Genomic DNA, 24,224 nt, shown 5'->3' on the forward strand with positions numbered 1-24,224 from the left:
CACTCCAATATCTTTGACAAGAAAATTCCAAATGGGGTCACAAAAAGTCAAAAGTGTTTGAAAAGTGACCAAACAACAGAACAGTGACCATTCATTTTAAATGAACCAGAATGATTATATAGTATAATGATAACCTTAATAATAAGTAGCATTTATATAGTGCTTTAAGGATTGCCAAGCCCTTTACAAATACCCTATTTGATCCTCACAATAACCTTGGGAAGTAGGTGCTATCATTACTCCCATTTTACATGTGAGGAAATTGATGCAAACAGGTAAGTAACTTGGTCGGGATCACAAAACTAGTGTCTAAAGCAAGTTTTGAATTCAGGTTTTCTAGATTCTGCCCATTGAACCATTTAGCTGCTTCTCTCATTTCAAAACTAGTCATTAAGTATAGTAAAACCTCAACTGTTTTTAACTCTTGGTAATTAAAATTTCATTTTTATTCAATCTGGGCTTAGCTGAAATTTGCTTTTGTCTTATTGATCATTTTTACGGATTTAGCCCTCAGTGTTACTAATTACAAAAGTCTCATCTATAAGTTAAAAGGATCTTTAGTAGAACTATTTTGTTAGCATTTTGTTTGAGTTATATTATGTTCCAGAAAGCAATAAAGGAAAATTCTGTTTTTCCAAACTTATATGAACTTTGATTAGTCTTTCCCCAATTTAGGTAGTTTTGTTTACATTATATTTTAGGATCTTTTGAACACATGCAGGCGAAAGTAAACCAAATAAACAACTACTATCAAAAAAAATACCTCCCCAAATTTCCATGTATGTCTATCAGTTGTCAATGAGGGCCTAAAATTATAACTTTATTAGGACTTGACTCTGCCTCTACAAGTCTGTACATACAGTCTGTCTTGCCAAAAGAGGCCTTTTTGGTTAATGAAAAAAAGAGCATGGCAGGATGGAACTTGCCATAACTGGAATATTAACCAAAATATTTTCCTTCTGATGATCTCAAAGTATTTTGACCTATGATAACACGGGGATCTTAATTTCAGCAATTAATAAATTCTAAAATCAATAGCTAGTTAAATTATTAGCATTTTTCAAGGGAAAAGGCAAAATCTTCAAAGACCTGATGTGTCTCAAGTCATGTAACAAAGTCAAGTGAAATCCTGGTAAGATCCTGGCCTACTTCCTAAATTGAATCTTTTTGGTTCTACTCCTAGTACTCTTACCACCAAGCTTTACTTTTGTTTCTAAAGGACATGAGGATACTGGAAATAAATGGGGACAAGCCAAAGAGAATGTTTTCCCAAGATATAAAGGGCATGAATGGCATATGAATGTAATAGAATATTGTTGCCCAAGTGAAAAACAATAAATTTGAGGAATTGGAGAAACATGGTGAGACATGATTTGATGTAAAGTGAAGTAAGCAGAACTAAGAAGACAATGACTATGATAATATAAACATAAACCAAAACAACTCTAATTGACCACTATTTTAATTATCATTGGTCACCGAAATGACCATCCATTCCTGATGAATGTACACTTCCCTCTTTTTGGCAGAGAAGAGGGAAATTAAGAATGCAGAACATTGCATAAGCTATCAGGCTCAGTTGGGTTTGCTTAATTGCTTTTCTTTCTTACAAGGAAGAGTTCAATATGGTGAGGGCATATTGGGAAATGATTGTGGTAAGAAAACAAAAGACATCAATAAAACTTTAAAAAAAAAAAAAGGGCAGGGAAACCTTTACAAAATGAAAATTAAATAAAATGAGAAAAATCACAGGGAATCTCCAGAGACTCATTTTCCCCCCTTTGAATTTTTCATTTAAAATTAAAAGCAAAGAGACACATTACCTCATCTAATGTCCATCCTCCATTAAGAAATAATTTTCAGAAAACAATTGCAGTCCATTGAGGAGAAAAATTAAGCCAGCATCTGTGATGTTTCTTAAGGGATCCCTTAGGCACCTCTCCCTGCTTTGCCATTCTTTTATATTGTTCCTAATAATGAATTATAATGAAAAATATTTGGCTGTTACTTCAATAAGCAATTAATCTACATCAAATATAATTTTGAAATCAGCTTTTTCTCTTTCCTAAAAAATATCAAAAGTCATCTTTTAACTCTTTTTGAAATATTACTTTTCCCTCCCTTTCCTTTTCTTTTTGGTGTATGCTAACTTTGGGCATTTAGGTGGCCCAATGGATAAAGTGTTGGGCCTAGAATCAAGAAGACTTGATTTCAGATCCAAGCTTAGATACTAGTTGTGCAATCCTGGCCCTTAGTTTCCTCATCTGCAAAATGAAGTAGAGAAAGAAATAGCAAACAATTTTAGTATCTTTGCCAATAAAATCTCAAATGAGAAGTTGGATATAACTCAACAGCAACTAACATCCTTTTAGAAGTTGGAAAGAAAAGTTCTATGGCTTCATTTTTGCAAGAAATTTCCAATATGGGAAATCTATAACTTCTCCGTTATCTATAGTTTTAGAAAGTTACCTGGGGCACTGATAGAATACAAAGTATTCTTGATTCCAAGGCCAACTTTCTACCCATTAGGCTAAGTCTCCTTTCTCTTCTAATACTCCTTGCAGAGTACCTGACCCAGGGAATGGAGAGAGTGATAAGGATTAGATCGGTGATTTCATTGGAAACTTCCATGTGAGGAAACAAAATAGGTCAGCACTTTCTCTGAGATTTATAGTCTTAAGAAAGTTGCCTAGAATAGTGAGAAGAGTAATTTGCCCAGGATCACACAGCCATAATGTGTCAGAAACAGTACTTGAATCCAATTCTTCCTGGTTCTGAGGCTGGCTCTCTATATGACTATTTCATCTTGCTTTTGCAAAGCAGGAACTTAATAAAAGGTTGTTGATTGATTTTTTTCTGATAGAACATATGCATTCTCAAGCCAAGGACAGTCTCATTTTGGTCTTTTTTATCTCGACCCCCTAGCAGATAGTAGGTACTTAATAAATGCTAATTGGTTGATAGATTTCAGCACCATATTTATTCCTTCATTTTGTACAATTTCATTCTCTCTTCTTTGCAATTTCCAGTGTAGAGCTCTGACTATTTAGGCTTCACTTAAAATCATGTAATCATAGAATTTTAATGCTGGTGGGGACCTTAGAGAGCTCTCTGCTGGCCATTTAAGATTACTATTGCCAACAGAGGAGTGGGGTATGACTAGTATTAAGAAAAGATTCTAACAACTGATGCAGAGATCACTGAGGAGATTCCCATGGTGCCTTAATTGGGTCAAACTAAAGTACAAAGATTTTAGCATAGGAAAAATGAGGCAAAATTTTTCAGCAATGGGTAGACCTAATTTGATAAAATCATTTTCCCATATGGATTAAAGTTGCAAATTTTTTTTCAGTTCTTTTGAATCCAACCAAGATTCTAACTGCCATTCCAGACAAAATGTGGTCATGAGTGCTAGTTAAAAGGCTCTATTAAAGAAAAAAAAAAAAACAATAACAACAAATGAAAGCACTTTTTAGATTTCCTCAATAACTGCATTGTACATTAAAGGTTTCTAAATTATTTATACGCTTTGACTCAGAGATCCCACTACTAAATTTGTACGTCAGGGAAGTCAGTGATCCATATGTGCAAATATCTTCATAGTTGTACTCTTTGTTATAGAAAAAAGCCAGAGTTGTAATGTCTGGAATGATCAGGGATTGATGAACAAATTATGATATTTGAATATAATGGAACATCATTGCACAATAAAGGTACTAAGGATAGGAATATTTCAGAAAAACTTGAGAAAATTTGTATAAAGAGATAAAAGTCAGTTAGTCAACTATATGCAGGGTACTGTGTTAAGAAATGTTAAAAACAGTTTCACTGGTCCTTCTCTCCTCTCAACTCCCATTTCCTAATTTCTAGTCTTATATTTAATTTATAATAGATTATCTTACATATGCATAATTATTTGTATGTTGTCTCCTGTATTAGACTATAAATTCCTTGAGAGCAAAAATCATGTTATTGTCTTTGTGATTCCAGTGTTTTGCACAATGTCACACTTGGCACATACTAAATGCTTAATAAATGTTAGTTCACTCTCTGATTGATGGACGATCTCTGCTAGCAAAGAGCTCACATTCTAATTTTTACATTAAAAATAGCTTAAGTAACATCAACATTTTGTGAAGATCAGTTTCAACTCCATATTGGAGATTGTATAAATTTGCTCTCCCTCCCCACTGTCACTCCACAGCAATATCCTTCCACCCCTTACCTAATTGTCTCCTATCTTCTGTAGCAACAAGAAATCAGATAGCTTAATCCATTCATCCTTCTTATAACTCTCTCCAAATTGTATAGGGTCTCTTGTGCTACTGAGAGCATGGGACCTGATTTGTTTTGTTTTGCAAACATATGTCCTGCAGAATAAATCTGTTGTCTGGATAAAACTCAGTTTCATTTTTTTCATTGTAACAAATGAGGGAAACAACAAGAAAATAACTAGGTACATGAAAGATAGTTATAGAGTAAATGTGAGGTAATCTTAAAGGGAAAGATGTGAAGAATGAGGGTTAGAGGGAGTGGACCAGAGACTGGAAAGTCTTACTGCAGAAGGTGGGATTTGGAGGAAGCCTGGGAAATGAAGAGGTAGAGCTTGGGAGGGAAAGAATTCCATGTCTTGAGAACAGTAATAGAAAGATAGTTAGAGGGGAGGTGGTCTCTTATGTGTTAACTGGGTTGAAAGATAGCAAACTGCTCCAGTATCTTTGTTAAGAAAACCCCAAATGGGCCAATGAAGAGTTGTACAAGACTAAAAATCACTCTTTTGGGGGGCATATTTTCAGGGTTTTTTCATGAGTTTGGGGCAGGGTTAATTAGGGAAGAGGGGAATGGTGTATTTGTTGGTATAACCCTGCTGTATCAAAACAAAATGTTTCAATTAAAAAAAAAAGATTTAATCTCATTTCAATATTAAACTATTCTCCCTACCGAAAAGTTGTAATGTTTCTTTATAGCGATTCTCAATTTTTTTAGGTGCCAGTTTAAGATTGTGTCTTATTATATGTCCCCAGGGTAATTAGAGGACAGCTATTCACCGGCCTACAAATAATAATTCTTTATTTCCCAAAGACCATTATTTATTTTTTTTTTTTAATTCATTTTTCCAAATTATCCCCTCCCTCCCTCCACTCCCTCCCCCCCCCCATGGCAGGTAATCCCATACATTTTACATGTGTTACAATATAACCTAGATACAATATATGTGTGTAAATACCATTTTCTTGTTGCACATTAAGTATTAGCTTCCGAAGGTATAAGTAACCTGGGTAGATAGACAGTAGTGCTAACAATTTACATTCGCTTCCCAGTGTTCCTTCTCTGGGTATAGTTATTTCTGTCCATCATTGATCAACTGGAAGTGAGTTGGCTCTTCTTTATGTTGAAGATTTCCACTTCCATCAGAATACATCCTCATACAGTATTGTTGTTGAAGTGTACAGTGATCTTCTGGTTCTGCTCATTTCACTCAGCAACAGTTGATGTAAGTCTCTCCAGGCCTCTCTGTATTCATCCTGTTGGTCATTTCTTACAGAGCAATAATATTCCATAACCTTCATATACCATAATTTACCCAACCATTCTCCAATTGATGGACATCCATTCATTTTTCAGTTTCTAGCCACTACAAAAAGAGCTGCCACAAACATTTTGGCACATACAGGAAAGACCATTATTTTTGACCTGCTTATTTACCTCTCTCCCAATGAACCAAAAAGTAGAACAACAAAGGCTGCAACCAGAAGAATGTCTTCTTCTTTTAAAAAAAATAATTTATTCAGAACTTAATAAACAATAAATAAAATGAGCATTTCCAAATACATAGTGAAACCGAGAACCTAATAATGTAACTATGAATCTCTATTATGCATGTTTGTTTTTCTTTAAAAATCATAATAAATTCAAGGTGTAACTTTCAAAGCACCTCTGTTTGCCTCTTATTCTTCTTCCTGTAGAGAACCGTTGTCTCCAGACAGTTGCGGTTAACTCTCGTCCAGAGAAGTGACTTCCCTTCCTGCAGTGAGCTGCATCAAGCCTGGTCTAGAGCAGAGACCCTCTATCTCTGGAGTGCTGCCCTCTTTATCCTCCCAGAGAATGGGCGTGGAATAATGCAAGGGCTTCTGGGAAGAATTACTTCAACCAATGAGCTTGCTCCTCCTAAGAACGCAAGCTCTTCCCCAGGAAAGGCCCGAACTAGAGAATTGTCAAGTACCGACTTAGCACTTAGTAAGAACCTAATATCTCATTATCTCATTAGCACTTAATAAGAACCTAACATTTCTGCACCTTTCACTTTGCATCAATTCATCTAAATTTCCCCAGATTTTCTGAAATTTTCTCTTTTGTCATTTCTTACAGCACAATAGTATTCCATTACATTCATATACCACAATTATTTAGCCATTTCCCAACTGATAAGTAGGCCCTGAATCTCTAGTTTATTATTATACAAACGAGATACTATAAATATTTTTGTAAATCTGTATTTTCTTCTTCCTTTGATCTCTTGGAGATATGCAACAAGGTTTGCATAGTTTAGTAACTTCTGGTGCTGGGTTTCTAAATTACTTTCCAAAAATGGCTGGATCACTTTACAACTCAGCCAACAGTGTGTTGGTTTTCCTGTTTTCCCAGAGCCCCTTCAAAAATTATCATTTTCCTTTTTTTTAATCAGTTTTGCCAATCTGATGGTTTGTCTTTTTTATTATTTCCCCAGTTACATGTAAAACATTTTTTTAATATTTATTTTTGAAAACTTTGAATTCCAGATTCTCTCCCTTCCTCCCTCTCCATCTGTCCCCCCCATTGAGAAGGCACATGTGAAGTTATGCAAAACATTTTCATAAAAGTCATTCTGTGAAAGAAAACATAGATTCCCCACATCCCCCCCAAAAAAAAAACCTCAATAAAAATAAAAGGTTTTTCTTTAAAGTATGCTTCAAACTGTGTTCAGACACAATCATTTTTTTCTCTGGGTATGGATAGCATTTTTCATCCTAAGTCCTTTAGAATGGTCTTGGATCCTTGTATTACTGAGAATAACAAAGTCATTCATAGCTAATCATCTTACAATATTGCTATCACTTTGTACACAGTACATGAGTACTTTGCATGAGTGCATAGGAGTTTTTCAAGATTTTTGTAAGAATATCCTGCTCATCATTTCTTATAGCACAATATTATTCATTGCAATCACATACCACAATATATTCGGCCATTTTCCAATTGATGGGCATCCCTTCAGTTTCTGATTCTTTGCCCTGATAAAAGAGCTGCTATATTTTTATACATATAGACTCTTTTCCTTTTTTTTTTAAATCTTTTTTTTTAGGATATATGCCTAGGAGTAGTATTGTTAAGGCAAAGGTTATACATAGTTTTATAGCCCTTTGGGCATAGTTCTGATGGTCTTTCAAAAGAAGCTTAGAATTGGTTTTATTTTCATTTTTCTAATTAGTGACTTGGAACATTTTTCCACATGATTTTTGACAACTTAAATTTTTTTCATTTGAAAACTGCCTGATCTACCTTCTGAATCCAATTCTTCCTGTGCAACAAAAAATTCGGTTCTACACACATATATTGTCTCTAAATTATACTGTAATATATTTAACATTTATAAGACTGCTTGCCATCTGGGGGAGGGGGTTGGGGGAGGAAGGGAAAAAATCTGAATAGAAGTAAGTGCAAGGGATAATGTTGTAAAAAATTACCCATGCATATGTACTGTCAAAAATGTTATAATTATAAAATAAAATAAAAAATTAAAAAAAAAAAAAAAAAAAAAAAAAAAAGAAAACTGCCTGATCATAATCTTTAATCATATATTTACTGAGAAATGGCTGTTGTTCTATCAAATTTGAATATATATATATATATATATATATATATATATACATATATATATATATATATATATATATATATGTTACATGTATATTATGTAAATAGTATACATATGCATTGTGTGTGTGTTGGATTGAAATCTTTATTAAAGTAACATGCTGCTTTCCACTCTTTCTGTTATTGTTTGCTTGTATTTTTATTTTCCTTCTCGGTTTTTTTTAACCTTCTTTCTAGATCCAATTTTTCTTGTGCAGCAAGATAACTGTATAAATATGTATACACATATTGTATTTAATATATACTTTAACATATTTAATATGTATTGGACTACTTATCCTCTAGGGGAAGGGGAAGGGGAAGAAGGGAAAAAATTGAAACAGAAGGTTTTTCAAGGATCAATGCTGAAAAATTATCCATGCATATGTTTTGTAAATAAAAATCTATAATAATAATAAAAATAAAGTAACATGCTGCAAATATTTTCCCCTAGTTATCTATTTTCCTTTCAATTTTAATTGAATTGGTTTTTTTGTGCAAAAACTCTTAAATATTTTATAATCAAAATTGTCCAATTCATCTTATGTGATCCTTTCTATATTCCTTGTTTGCTCATGAACTCTTCTCCTATGCCTAGGTAACAGGGATTTGGAGTATGGCCAAACAATCTAAAATAGTGACACCCATATAGGAGATGCCAGGAACCTGTGACTATGAGACCAGAGAACTGGCACGTGGTGAACATTCCACAGCATCCTATCACATGTATGGGAACAGCTTAGTCAGAACTGTTTTCATCTTTAAATTTATCTGACCGAGGTATTCTTACTCTCTCTTTCTGTAGCATCCAAGGATGAAAGACTCATTCATTCACAGCAAGTCCTCCATGGATACTGTATGATAAGAGGAAAGGGACCTTCTCCTTAGATTCTGTGGCCTTGAGAAATAGGCTTAGGGTTTTGGCTTGTTTTCTTCTGTCTTTTTCAATTCTGAGTGCAAGGAGTGGAGTCTTCAACCTGGGAGCTAGCATTAGAGGGGCCTTGGAGGCCAGGATTCCTGGCCAAATATTGTAACCAGAATAGCTGGGCAGCATTGAAAAATCAAAGTCCCAGAACAAAATGAGGAGGGGAGCTAAACTGGGACTCTAATCCCTCTCCTTTCCTCAGAGACTTTGGCCATCTCTGTAGGAAGAATTATTTCTCAGAGGAGTGTGTGTGTTTGTGTGTGTGTGTGTGTGTAAATATTTATACATTTGTCCTGGTTATATCTCTGAAGTAAATATTTCTTTGTAAAACTCAATCTGACTGTTAAGTGGTTAAATAGAACTGGGGTGCTTAGACCCATAAAAATAAAGGAATCCAATTAGTGGTGGTTTGACCCTAGAGCAGGGATGGGAGATTTCTTTCTGCTATCCCAATTCCCTGAGAATAAAAGAGAGAAGCTTGGGAGAAAAGTGAAAAGTATATATTTGGCTTTTAGGTAGTGGAAATAACCACTGTTATACAATATCAAAAGATATTTCCTTCCTTGTTCCTCTAACTTGTTATATAAAACATTTTATATCTAATATTTATCAATTTGGAGCTTATTTTGGTGTATTGTGTAAGATGATGGTCTCTACCTTTTTTTTTTTTTTAACCAGTCTGTTTTCTAATTTTTCTAGTAGATTTTGTTGAATAGTGAGTCCTTATCATAATAGCTATGATCTTTAAATTTACTGAACACTATGCTACTATGTTCACTTTTTTGTATGTAAATTATATACTTGATTGTTCTACTGAACAATCTCTGTTTCTTAACCAGAGGACATGATTACTGCTGATGAATAGCTTAGATGATTGCTATTTTCTAATATGCTTTGAGAACTGGAACAGTGTCTTTTTAATTCTTTCCTAATTTAGTGTTCTGCTTGTTCTACTCAAGTGTAAACTGAAATGTCCATTTTTGGGAATGTGTAGGTATATGTAATGAAGGGCTCTTCCTCCTACTTCAGAACGTGCACAGGTATTCTGTCTCTATGACCTGCGTTCTTACTATATAATGATGAAAAACATTTCAACTGGCCACAGAATTGGAGTGAAGCTGCAACCAAGAATGAATTTAAGTTCATTCTAGCTATAGATTTACACAAATTCCATAAAATAGTGGCCTCCATTTTTTCCTTTTGGTAAATCATGGTAATGATCCTTCTTCCTCTTTCTTTCTCCTCCCTTAGATAGCAGTAAAATTTTATAATAATAAGGCCTAAACTGGAAATAAATCAGATTGTCCCAGGCCATTCAGTCTTTCTTTGTTCCTATTGTTTACCTTTCCTGGAACCAAAGATGGCCATGGATGATCTCTTTCCAAAACTGGTGACAAGTTGCAAATTCCTGATAAGAAGAAATGCTTTATGTTGATAGTGTTGATGCTGCTTATGTTTCAGGAAGACCTTTTATTCTGGCTATCTTTTCCCTTCTAAAGAGTCTCTTTTCCACCTGCACTGATTATTTTTTGGCTTAGGGGTTGGGATGGCAAATCTTTGAATGAAGATCCTTCACAATCCTGCTGTGATAGTTGATATCTGTGTGTGTTCTGAGTATGCAAACTCAGGTTTAATCTATGGAGCTTCTCAGTAATTATATAGTCTTTAGCTTGTGTCCCCACCCAACATTTTCATTCAGAATATCAAAATTCAACTCATGGCCTCCAATAACAACAACAAAAAAGGTATCTCACTTCCATTGTTAGCACTTGGAATGCCAATAAATTGAAGAGAATATTTTTTGTTTAAACCAACTAAAAATAAATCTGTAAAAAACTTGAATCTAAACCCTTAAAAGTCACTAAAATTATTTCCCCCTCTTTATTGAACTTCTATTCTCCCCAAGGAATAATATATTCCTCCAGATTTATAGTACTGTCTTGGTTTGGCCTCTCTCTCTTTATTTCTTTTTTTCTTTTAAATTATTTTTATTTATGAAAGCAATCAGGATTAAGAGACTTGACCAGGATCACACAGTAGTAAGTATCTAAGGTCAAATTTGAATTCAGGCCTTTCTGACTCCAGGACTGGTGTTCTGTACACTGTGTGACCTAGATGTCCTGGGCTCCCTTTCAAGAAGAAACACTTAGGAGTTACTAGAGAATCAAGCAAGCCTCCTATTATCCTGGTTGTAATTTTCCTGAAAGGGGAAAGAACTTAAGTAAAGTTTAAATAGAGTTGGTCCTTTACTTACTGACTTGCGCAGTCCAGATCAGTCACAGTATCAATAATGGGCAAAGTCTAGTGTCACTACCAGTAAAGGATAGGTTGTATGTCTAAGTGTCTTTAATTCCTGGATACCAACTTTGGTGGTTTCTGGCTGGACCTGGGTCCAGACACTCCTTTCTTTGTTTCAGGAAATCCTACATTGCTCCAGCTGCTGCCCTTCTTCTGCTAGTTCACATTCTTACTCACACTAGCTTGACCCTATTCCATCCTATCAAATCTGTCAGTAACTCTAACATGGGTCACAAAGAGAAATTAGGAGCCAATAATTCAAGACACCGTGGTAATTCAGTGCTTATGTCATACTTAGGCTTTTGCATTGAAAGTATAATAGAGGACTGACTAATAGAAGCCCAGTCTTTGGAGTATGACTAATGAGCTTTGCCAGTTGGCAACCCATGTGGATGCCTGGAATGACTGCTTCTGGAAACCTAATGGAGGATGATGCTTCCTTCCACTTCAGAGCTTGCATCGGCATTCTGTCTCTGTTTCTTGTGTGTATGCTATGTAATGATGAAAAAAAGTCTTTTAACTGGCCACAGGATGGAACCAAGTGTGTAGATGAAAGACTCTAATGGAAGAACCTGAGTTCTCTTTTCCTTTGTGGCTTTTGAATGAGGAAGAATTGCTGTAAAGCCTCCAGGTATGGGGATAAGCAGCAGCATCAACTGCCTTATGTTCTCACCTAGCCTGTTAGATATATGCTTTGAGCATATGATGCCCTTTCTTTTATATTTCTTCTATTTATTCTTTCCTGATCTTAGGTATATGAGTATCTAGAGGTAGAATAGACCATGCTACAATCTTGGAAGCTTTGCAAAGTCAGAATCACTATAAGCAATCCAGCAATGGGAGTCCATCTCAAAGACTGCCCTTGCCACAGCAGCTAAGGAGGGCAAACACAGCTGCTGGGGTGACCTGAAAACTATGTGACCCAACCAGTAGTGAATCATCTGGTCAGCCAGGCAAAAAAGGGAGTGCCTATCAGCTGTGCCACATTTGGAAATGAACTTAGAAGGAGAAATCTTTCTTAAAGCCATTTACAATTTGAGCCCACTCCTCCCATGGACCTACAGGTAGAGTGGAGAATATTCTTGCTACTTTTTCTTGGAAAATCCCTTTCTTTAAATAGTATTTTATTTATATATCTATATCTATATCTATATCTATATATGTATATAGATATAGATATAGATAGATAGATAGATAGTTTTCAACATTGATTTTTATAAAACTTTGTTTTAAATTTTTCTTGTTCCCTCTTTACTTCCCTCCTCCCCAAGAAAGCAAACAATCTGATATAGATTAAGTATGTGCAAATTTTTAAAACATATTTCCATATTTGTCACATTTGTATAAGAAAAATCAAGTAAAAAATCATGAAAAAGAAAAAAAAGCAAACAAACAACAACAAACAGGTGAAAACGCTATGCTTCAATCTACATTCATTCTCCATAGTTCTCTCTCAAATGTGATGTGAATGTGGATGGCATTTTCCATCCCAAGTCTATTGGAATTACCTTGAATCACTCCATTGTTGAAAAGAGCCCAATCCATCAGAGTTGATCATCACATGACCTTGTTGTAACTGTACTATGTTCTCTTGGTTTTGCTCACTTCACTCAGCATCATTCATGTAAATCTTTTCAGGCTTTCCTGAAATCAGCCTGCTCATCATTTCTTATACAATAATAATATTGCCTTACATTTATATATCATATTATTCAGCTATTCCTCAACTGATGGGTATCCACTCAGTTTCCAGTTCCTTGCCACTACAAAAACAGCTGGGGCAAACATTTTTGTACATGCAGGTCCTTTTCCCTCTTTTATGATCTCCTTGGGATACAGACCCAGTAGAGACATTGCTGAATCCAAGGGTATGCACAGTTTTATAGCGCCTTGGACCTAGTTCCAAAATGCTCTCCAGAATGGTAGGATCAGGAAATATCCCTTACTAAAAGTTAAGTGATGTTAACTAGTTAATTATACTGATGAGATATCACTAGTTCGATAAACATTTACCAGGTGATGGATATTGTGAAAAACAAAATGGGTGGGAACTCAGAACAATAGTAGAAGAATCTCAATTCCTCAGGGTTATCCATAGAAGTCTTAGGGGAACAGCCTTCTGCTTACCTGAATTGAGAGTTTGAGTGGAAGTGGGATAAGGATCACCACTGTTGAGGCTCAACCTTATCAACTGGAACTACCCATGCTTCAAAAGCACGAACCAAATGAAACTATCGATTTTTGTTGTTGTTTAGTCATTTTAGTCATGTCTAAATCTTTGTGACCTCTTTGGGGGGGGGGGGGTTCTTGGCAAAGATACTAGGGCCATCTACAGTTGTCCTGATCTGTATCTGGCCATTGGACCCAGAAGGCTCTGGAGGGGAAAGTGAGGCAGGTGACCTTACCCAGCCCTCCCTCACTTAAATCTAGTTCACTTGCATGTCCTGGCTTCACCTCTCAGATGTTATGGTCTTCTTCAAAGGACAAATAAAAACAGCAACAACCAGCGCAGTTTACCATTTCCTTCTCTAGATCATTTTTCAGATGAGGAAATTGAAGCACACAGGGTAAAGTGACTTGCCCAGAGTCCGTATCCAAGACCAGACTTGATTTATCCCAAAACTCTATCCACTGTACCACCTCGCTGCTCTCTTTTTAGGCAAATGTAATCAAGTAAGTCTTTGAGCTGGGATTCCTCAATTACCCCCTAGACTTCTGCTCCAGAGGGATTAGCTTCTAGGAGAAAGAGCAAAAGAGCCTCATGGGACGTTCTTCACAGCAGAGCTTCACGGAGCATGGTTCCAGGGAATCTGGTGTTTCTGGGCAGATTTCCCTGTTTCCCCATTTTTGTGTTTCCTTATGAGGGGTGAATTTCTGGGAAAAACTTGTCCATTGGACTGTGCTATGTAAGTTACCCAAGTTCTTGGACACATAGAGAATAGCAAAGAACTATATTAATTATTACTGACTTATGTGATAGCTGGCTCTGTAGGGTAGAAAAAGACAAAAGATAAAAACTGCAAATCCACAATACAGGAAATAATACCTGGAAACAGTTTTGTAGGAACTATCTTGCTCCCCTCAGCCTGTAGGAGGGCAATGAGCTATCTGTCCAGCAGCTTAGAGAGATTGTTTTATTTTTTTGCCTTTTCCAATAGATTGAGAAGTTGATTCAGTGTTGCTCATTGGAGGCACTGCCCAATGACCCAGCAACATTAAGATTTGCCCACCATGTTTCATGACTTTATTTTGCCCTGTGTAGAATCTGAGAGGACTACTGGGTAACCCAGTGAATAGAGCATTGGTTTTGGAATTATGAATCAGAAAGAATTCTCTTTAAGTCCAAACCAGATTTTAGATCTAGATTAGATATATGACCCTGGGTAAGTCACTTTACCTTATTTGTCTCAGTTTCCTCATCTGGAAAATGAGTAGAAAAAGGAAATGGTAACACATTTCAGTATCTTTGCCAAGAAATGGGGTCATGAAGAGGCATATACAATTGAAACAACTTAACAAAAGAAAAAGAATTTGAACTGACCTAATCAAGAGATATAGAATGTTTCAGAAAGTATCTACTTCTTTGGGAGCAAGAGATTTGGGGGAAAAAAATTTCATTTAATCCGCTCAAAATCCTCCACAAGGTGGCCTCAAACCACCTCTTCAGCCATTTCTCTCAGGATTTTCCTTTCTGTACCCTTTATTACACTCTTATTCCTCATTTTTACTCAGTAGTTTCCTAGAGTGGAGTATTTGCAGAAATTTTGTCATTTACCCAGAATGCCCTTTCTTTCTAGATCGGTCTCTATAAATCCTATCAATTTTTCAAGGTCCAATTAAAATACCATTCCTTCCTAAAGACCTTTTCTCATTCTTTCCCTCATATAGTAATCTCTTCCTTCTCAGGGAACAGAAAATATTTTGTATCTTTCTAATTGTACTTTGATATTACATTTCTGATGATAACAATTGAGTGTTAAACTTTCTCTTTTTAGACTGTAAATACCATGAGGACAGGGACTTTGCCAAATTTTTCTGACTTTCTCTTAATGCCTAACATTAGGCAATCATTCTCAACAACAATGATTTCTTACATTTATGTATTACCGTAAGATTCCCCAAATTCATTAATAAAATTTAATGCTCATGAAAACCTTGTGAGGTTAAAAAGTAAAGGTACTATGAGTTGCCCAGAAGCACCTAGCTGTTAGATTGTAAAGTGAAATTTGAGATCCAGGCTTCCTTGTTTGAATACTATCATTTTATCCATTAAGCCAGATTGAAAACAAATAAACATTTAAGAAAATGGAACTTATAGCATTTAATCCCACTCAGGTTGATTTTGTATATGAGGGACACAGACAGCCTCCCGATTTCTCAGGAAATAGTTTTGTTTGACTTTTTCCAGTCTTGTTTAGTTAGCATCAATAATTCTTCTTTTGGTTTCAGAGAGAAATAAGATTTGGTTACTGAAAATCTATCAGGGCAATGGGAAAAAGATGGTAGAACATTGTTTGGTAAAACAGGAACTAGCCAGAAAGTGAATTTACCTTTCTGCTTTTAGTTCAAAGTACAGGAAGATATTTTGGGTAATTTCTATCTAATTAGGAAGAAGGACAACGTTGGGACTAAAAAAATTTCAACTTGTTTCACAGCACCTGGAATTAGACATTTCAGATGGATCATGGAGAAGGAATAGACCAGGAAATCTGGGAATGAAGAATTTTATTTAAGAAAGTTGCTGGAAATGGAATGAGAGCTGGGAGAGACCTTTTGGAAGGACAAACTAGAAATGAGAAATCATAGCTGAACCAGAAATTGATAAAACAGAGAATAGGAAGAAACTGCAGTGGCAGAGAGGGGGACTTCTAAAGAAAAGGGACATAAGAGGTGGAAAAGGGACAAGAGGAAGAGGAATAAATAAGATGCACTAATGACAAAAGTCCATTTACATTTTTTTTTTCTGTCCCTTGAACTTTGTCTTGGCAGGAGCACTAAGTTATATCAAGGGTGGTTGGTACCTGTGCCAAAATCCTGGGGAAGATTATACAACAATATTCTCTAGAGCAAAAGTCTTTAAGCTTTTTTCTTAAAAAAAAAAAAATCTCTTATAAGTGGGGGAGGGGAATGTGCATACACTTCCAAATATGTATCTATTTATTTATCTATAAATTACATATGTGTATTGTGAGGCAACTAGGTATATGGTAGATAGAGTCAGGGAGAACCCAGGTTTAAATCTTGATTCACACACTTATTAGCTGTGTGACTCTAGGCAAGTGACAACCTCTGTCTGCTTCAATTTTCTCATTTGTATAATGAGGATAATAGCAGTACCTACTTTTCTGGGTTTTTGTGAGGATCAAATAAAATATTTGTAAAATGCTTTGCTAGCCTTAAAGCATTGAAAAAATGCTGTTATTTATTAAGTACTATTATATTAATAATTATGTATATTATAAAACACACAAAAATGGAAACCAAAAAAGTGATGAAATAAAGATGAACTAATACATGATCCTAAGGCCCACATGGAACCATTTGAGCTTCCTGAATTGGAAAGTGACAAAGTCAGACTTGCACTTTGGGAAAATCACTTTGGCAGTTGAGTAGAGAATGGATTGGATAAGGAAAAGGCTTGAGGCAGAAAGACTATTGTACTAATAAAGGTGAGAGAGTGGAAGCAACTAGGTGGTGCATGTATAGAGTGCTGGGCCTGGACTGAGGAAGACCTGAATTAAAATCCAGCCTCAGACACTAGACATGTGATTCTGGGCAAAATCACTTAAACCTCTGTTTGCCTTGTTGTGCTGGAGAAGGAAATGGCAAACCTCAAATTGTGGTGCTAAAAATGACTTTTGAGAATCCCTTGAAGAGCAAGGAGATCAAATTAATCAATAATTAAAGGAATTGATTCAAGTTATCACTGGAAGGTCAGATACTGAGGCTGAAGTTTAAATACTTTGGCCATATGATGAGAAGACAGGACTCACTGGAAAAGATCTTAATGCTGGAAAAATTGAAGGTAAAAGGAAAAGGGGACAATGGATAAACAGTGTCATGAATGAACATGAACTTGGACAGACTTTGAGAGACAGTGGAAGATAGAGGGGCCTATTGAACTCTGGTCCATGAAGTCATTGAAGAATCAGACAAGAAAGAACAACCATAGAGTAAAAGGCAATGAAGCCTAAGATGTTAACTATATTAGTAGCAGATGTGAGAAATACAGTGCAGATAGAAAGGACTAGATATGCTGGATATGATTTTTGAAAGTCCCTTGGACAGCAAGGAGATAAAATCAATCAATAATTAAATTAATACTCACTGAATAGTCACCTGCTAATGCTGTAGTTTAAATACTTGGCCACAAGATTAGGAAATAGGATTCATTGGAAAAGACCCTTATGTTGGGAAAAAGCTAGAAAAATATAGAACAAACTCATAAATTTAGAACTTGTATAGTATATGAATGTAATAATATTATTGTTCTATAAGAAGTAATAAGCAGGCTGATTTCAGAAAAGCCTAGAAAGATTTACTTGAACTGATGCTGAGTGAAGTGATCAGAACCAAGAGAACATTGTACAGAGCAACAACAAGATTATGTGATGATCAACTGTGATAGACTTGGATCTTTTCAACAATGAGGTGATTCAAGGCAATTCCAAAGACTTGGGATGGAAAGTACCATCCACATCCAGATAGTGAGAACTATGGAAGCTGAATGTGGATCAAAGAAGAGTATTTTCACTTTTTTGTTTGCTTATTTGTTTTTTTTCTTTCTCTTTTCCCCTTTGGTCTGATTTTTCTGGAGCAGCATGACAAATATGGAAATATGTTTAAAAGAATTACATGTTTAAACTATGTCTTGTGTGGAGGGGCAGACAAAAATTTGGACAAGATTTTATAAAGGTGAATGTTGAAAACTGTCTTTGCATGTATTTTAAAAAATAAAATGTTATATTAAAATTAATAATAATAGCAAAGTTGCAGCAAAAATAAAAGTTGCATAAATTTTAAAAAGTAAATAAATAAATTCAGAACTTGATGTGATACTAGAGATCAAGTGAATCCAACTTTCTTCTCCCTATTTTGCAGATGAGGAAATAAGTATAGAGAGGATGTAATTTTTATACACTATACCACATAGACATAGAAGTATTACAGTGTATTATTCTCATTTTACAAATGAGATAGACAGAAGTTAAATGATTTGCTGAGAGTCACACAACTCAAAGTCCATCATTCTATCCACTGAGACATCTAGCTACTTCATTGATAGAGAGCATTGGTAATTATGGGAGAGTAGTTTCAATTGAGTAAGAGATCAAGAATAAAGAGGGAAGTTGAGAAACTAGGTGATTAGAAGGATATCAAGCAATGTCTTCCACAGACACAAGGAAATTTGGAAGAGAGCGAGGTGAAGGAGAAGAAATAATATAGTCACAACACATCCATGAATATTCATCTTATTTATTGTGGGGACAGAGGAGAGAGAGTCTCCTCTATTATAAGAAGTAGCTAGCCTGGTAGCAGACTCATATATCACACTCTGTGCTGATTCAACCTGCCTCAGCTTAGCTATTTGACTGCACATCTGAGCTTATACTCCAAGTGAATACCATGCCATAGCTTCTTACTTACCCACATATACATGCCATGTATTGGAAATTTAGTAATAAGGTCTTACAGACCCTTATTTACAAATCTTTGGCCTTCTGTATGTGAGGAAAGTGTTTAAACTTCAGCTTCAATATTTAATCTTCCAGTGAGTGAGTAGCCCAAATTAATTTCTTTAAGCATTGGCTAATTCGATCTCTTTTCTGTCTCAAAAGTCTTTGCCAGCACCACAATTTGAGATTTGCCATTTTCTTCTCTAATGGATTAAGGCAGTAGTTTACTGGTTCCATGTTTGTCCTTATTGAAGGCATTTGACAACATGGCTAAAAACATTATGTTAAAAAGCATGGGAGCAAGCATACAGCTTTGTTTCGCTCCATTGGTGACTGGGAAAGCTCAAGAGCATTGCCTAGAATCCAGGCAATCATGCCCATCATGAAAGTAACATACTATACTGATGAACTTCTCTGAGCAACTGAATTTTGACCTAATTTTCCATAAGCCTTCGGGTCCGACAGTTTCAAAGGCCTTGTTTGTACAAATGCTGTGTGCAGACCTCTGTTCTGCTCCTGGAGTTTTTCCTGGAGTTGTTGGGCAGTTCCTCAGCCCCCTCTAAAGCCACACTAGCTCTCAGGATGAGGACCTTTTTCCTATTAAAGAGGATTCTGGCAAGAATCTTGCCATCAGTGATTGCTTTCTATGCTTATATTAGGAAGCCCCTTGTGTGGTAGGCACTTACTTCAGCTACTGTTATGTTCATAGTAGGGAAGTAAAACTCAGGAAGGTTAAGGGATTGGATGTCTTCTTGGTTCTGAGTCCAACTTTTGTACTACTCCACTTTGCCTCTATATTCAATGAAGGAGAGGGGTAAATGCTTTCCAAAATATCTTCTAACTCTGACATTCTGTGATTCTCTCCCTAAGCACAAAATGTATCCAACACTAACATTTTAGCTCTAAGTCCAGGCAAAGGCTGCACATTTTTGTGAGTGTTACATTATTTCTTTCCTTTGCAGAGGGCCCTTGTAAAATTTTCCTTTGGTTAACAAACATTGATAAATCAGCATAATACCAACCAACCCCTTTACTCCTTTTGAGTCGTCAAACTCTCTCCGTGCTTGTATAACCCAAACAGGTCCTGGAATGTAACCACAAAGCCCTGGGTAGGCAGAGATTGGCCCCTTCTGTCTCCCTCAGAGTTGCCCTCTTTGAATTTATGCTCTCCCTGGAGCCCGAAAAGCTTGGTGCTCAGTGGGAGGCAATGAACTCACCGCATTAGCTGCTCCTTAATAGGCTCACCCTGTGGAACCCAACATCCTTCATTAATCCAGAAAATGAGGGTTGTTTTCAGAGGTTTGGAAAGCTAATTATTTCAATGATGGGAATTAAGACTCATCTGGTACCAGACACAGATTTTGTTTGGGCTCCCTGGGGAGGATGAGAACCTGGGCCTTGCCCAGGTGTGCAACACAACACCAGCCACTGTTCTTTTTACGGAGGGAAGCAGCTGTTACTCCTAGCAACCAGGGATAACCTTTCTCTGTTGCCTAATGTGTATTGTCTCCCTTCTTGACTTCCCAAGGGTAGAAATGTAATATTTGAATTCTCTATTTAGAATGGCCTTCTTGCCTTTTCCATGTTTATAGGAATGCAGCTCTAGAACTAGAAAGAAACCCAGAGCTTCTGTAGTTCCACTCCTTCCTTTTACAAAGGAGGTCCAAGACCCAGTATCATGTAGGTAATAAATGTAAGAGATAGGGCTTGAATTCAGGCCCTCTGACTCTGTAATCCTTACAATGTAACACATAATAATTTACTTTAAACATCCACAGCAATCTGTACAAGAAAACTCTCCCTTCCCCTCACTGTAGGTTTTAAAACTGATCATACAGTAAATAAATGGCAGGATACCTACCTACATGCATTTGTGTATGTATATATGACATACAGAAACAGATATAATACCTATAATGAAATGAGTAGAATTAAGAGAATGTTTACAGTAACAGCAATATTATTTTAAAATTGACTTAGAGACTCTGATGGAAAATGCCTTCTACATCCAGAGAAAAAACTATAGGATCTTAATGTAGATTGAAGCATACTGTTTTCTTGTGTTTTTTTCTTTTTGTTCTGATTCTTTTTTCACAATAGGACTAATGTCAAAATATGTTTAATACGATTGTGCATATATAACCTGTATTAGATTGCTTGCTATATTGGGGAGGGAAGAGGAAAGGGAGGGAGAAAAAATGGGAATCAAAATCTTATAAAAGCAAGTGTCAAAAATTAATAAATAAAATTTTAAAAATGAAAAGTTATTGTGAATAAGATTTTTTGGTTTTTTTTAAATAATAGCTTTTCATTTTTCAAAATGCATGCAAGGATAGTTTTCAACATTCACCTTTTGCATAATGTTGTGTTCCAAATTTTCCTCCTTCCTTTCCTCCCCTAGACAGCAAATAACACAATATAAGTTAAACATGTGCAAGTCTTCTAAATTTATTTTCACATTTATCATGCTGCACCAGAAAAATCAGATCAAAAAGGGGGGAAAAAAAGCAAGCATACAACAATAAAACAAAGGTGAAAACACTATATTGTGATACACATTCAATCCCCATAGTCCTCTCTCTGGAGGTGAATGGCTCTCTCCATCACAAGTCAATTGGGATTGGCCTGAATCACCTACCTTGCTGTTGAAGAGAACCAAGTCCATCACAGTTGATCATCACATAATCTTCCTGTTGCTGGAAAAAGCTATTTTGTATTTTGAATAGTTTGAATTTTTGAATATTATAAATTTTGAATTTTACTTTGAATATTATAAATATACAAATTAGGTATAAAGGATACGTGAAAATAGTTGCTATCTGCATCCAGAGAAAAAACTGAAAATTGAAGTATATATAGAATAATTTTACATATATACATATTTCTGTCTAATGGTAGCTATCTTGGGGGAAGAAAAAAGGGAAAAATTTTACATGATAATTTTGTGGTATGTTTGAAGGGAATAGCAAATTGTGTAGTTTCATGTGCAATCAACTTTTTAAAAATTGTACTGCCTGTTTTATCCATGGGTTAAAAATAAAATAAAATTTTAAGAATAAACATAAGGAAGTCTCATCAAGGCATTTTCTACTAATGTAGCTAAAGGAGGCATGAATCAGGATGGAAGATACTTCTGGCTAGTTTCAGTCTCTGGGTGGCTTTAGCTTCCCAAAACAAACATTTTGTGTGAGGTGAATCAGACCTTCTTTTATCAGTTTCTGATCCAGGGAATGCAGTTTATCTTTTTTCTGTGTGTCCTGAATGCTGGCTCTTGGAATGCTGTCAGCCTATTTTAAGACCCTGATAAGGTTCTCCCCATACCATTTCTCTGTTAACTACAGGCACAAACTAAAGATGTTGTCTGAGATTTCCTGGGCCATTTAAGTAGCCAAAATGAGAAGAAGTTTGAAACCTGAGCTCTGAGGAATTAAAATGACCAAGCTTGGCCTCAGAATCGCAGACAACCTTTGCAGAGGTGGGATACAGTGGATATAGCATTTTGCTTTCTTTCAGATTTGGCTCATGGATTGCTTACATTTTTCCTCCTCTTTTCGTTGTTTAGCTATTCATTAGTGTCCAACTCTTCATGACCCTCTGGACCATATTATCTTGGCAAAGATATTGGAGTATTTTGCTTTCCTTCTTAAGGAAGAGATTAAATGACTTGGCTAGGATCACCCAGTTGTTACATATCTGAAACCATCTTTTGAACTCAAGTTTTCCTAACTCTAGGTGCCATTTTCTAGTCACAGAGCCCTTCAGCTACCTCTTCTTTCTCTTTTACTTTTTTATTATAAGAGATGGATTTCTGGTGAAAGGAAGAGTAATATGTCCAGAAATAAAGATGATATAAATTTTTTTGTTTTTAATTACTAAATCACTAATCAATCAATTAATAGTTATACTTACTATATATTATAGCATACTATAAACCAGGTACAAAGTAATAGGGAAAATGATTTTGAAAGTGTACTGGCATATGAAAGGTGGCTCCTCTGCTTAGACTGAGCTGCATTCTTTCATGGGCCCCTCCTCCAGCTTCAAGAAAATTGCAGTGTTTAAGTCACTGGTCTGGATTAAACCTCAGTCATTACAGGTAGATGAGGTTTCCCTTTGTGTTGTTTCCAAGCCACGTGCAAACCCTTTCTGTGGTGGTAAACCCATCCCTGGTGGTCATCAGATGTTTCCCCTAATAGACCTCAGGGCAAACAACAATAAAAAATTAATTAAGAGAAGAGGTTGCAGCTGGGATTAGAAGTGGAGGCTCATTTAACTCAATGGCAGGTGAGAATTGTGGTGAGCAGCTGTACTAACTCAGGGCAGCCATGGTTGTTATAGATAGGGCCCTGATTCTAACTCTGGAGGAAAAAATGAAAATCCAAACCTCAGTGGGCTCCTATACACAACTTTCACAGAAGCAACATCCCCCAAAACAAAAGCAAAAACAAACCAAAAAATCCACAATTGGAAATTGCGGTGCCCAGTTGGGTAATGGATGAATAAATTAACAATAGAATGGAATATTATTATGCTGTAAGAAACAGTGACTATGAAGAAGCCTGATGCAGCACCCCTTTATCCAAGTTAGCTTGGACGCTTTCAGGACAGGACAGAATCCCCAGTGTTGCCCAGTCAGAGTACTGTAGGATCTGTAACTGAGACTGAAAATGCAATCTTTCTTCTGTCACTCTAAAAGCTAGGTTAAAGTCTTGTGAGAAGTGGGCAAATGCTCTGAGGAGGTGGAGGGGAATATGAGGATCTCCTCAATAAGACCAAACTAGGAGGAAAGGCCAATTTTGATGGGAGGCTATCTTCAGCTTCTACTGTTGCTGCTCCCTTACTAGCACCTAAATATCAAGAAAAAAATCATAACTGAACTATATGGAAGAATCAAAACAGTTATAGAAAGTCTATAGTTGTTGTTTAGAGAATGAAAATGGTGACTTTAATTTCCTGTTTCTTTTTCTTACATCACTCTGGTTCTCATTATGAGCCTATATTTCTAATTTTCATTTCTTTTAAGTTTGTTCTGCAAGGAATCCCAATAGACTTTGGACAGAAAAAAACAAGGAGATTGTAAATCAACACATGCTAATTAATGTTCACTTCTTTTTTCTGTTTTTTTCCTCTGTCCTATAGTTTTCCTTTTGTTCTGATTTTTCTCTCCCAACATGATTCATAAAGCAATGTTTTAAAAATTAATTAATTTTTAAAAAGAGTTTGTTTACATTTTATATTTTCTATGTGTTTTCAAAAGAAAATGGTTTCTTTAAGACATTGTTAATTGTTAGTGTTGCAAGGTTTTTAAACATAGATAAGGAGACCAGGTTAGAAGGAGGAAGAGAAAGTTAGGTTCTTGAGTTGAAGAAAAGGGATTTCATTGATACATATTACTGTGGCTTCCCTAAAAGAGAGAAAAAGTTCAAACCTAG

The sequence above is a fragment of the Sminthopsis crassicaudata genome, chromosome 1 (genome assembly GCF_048593235.1).
Source record: "Sminthopsis crassicaudata isolate SCR6 chromosome 1, ASM4859323v1, whole genome shotgun sequence".
NCBI classification, from domain to species: Eukaryota; Metazoa; Chordata; class Mammalia; order Dasyuromorphia; family Dasyuridae; genus Sminthopsis; species Sminthopsis crassicaudata.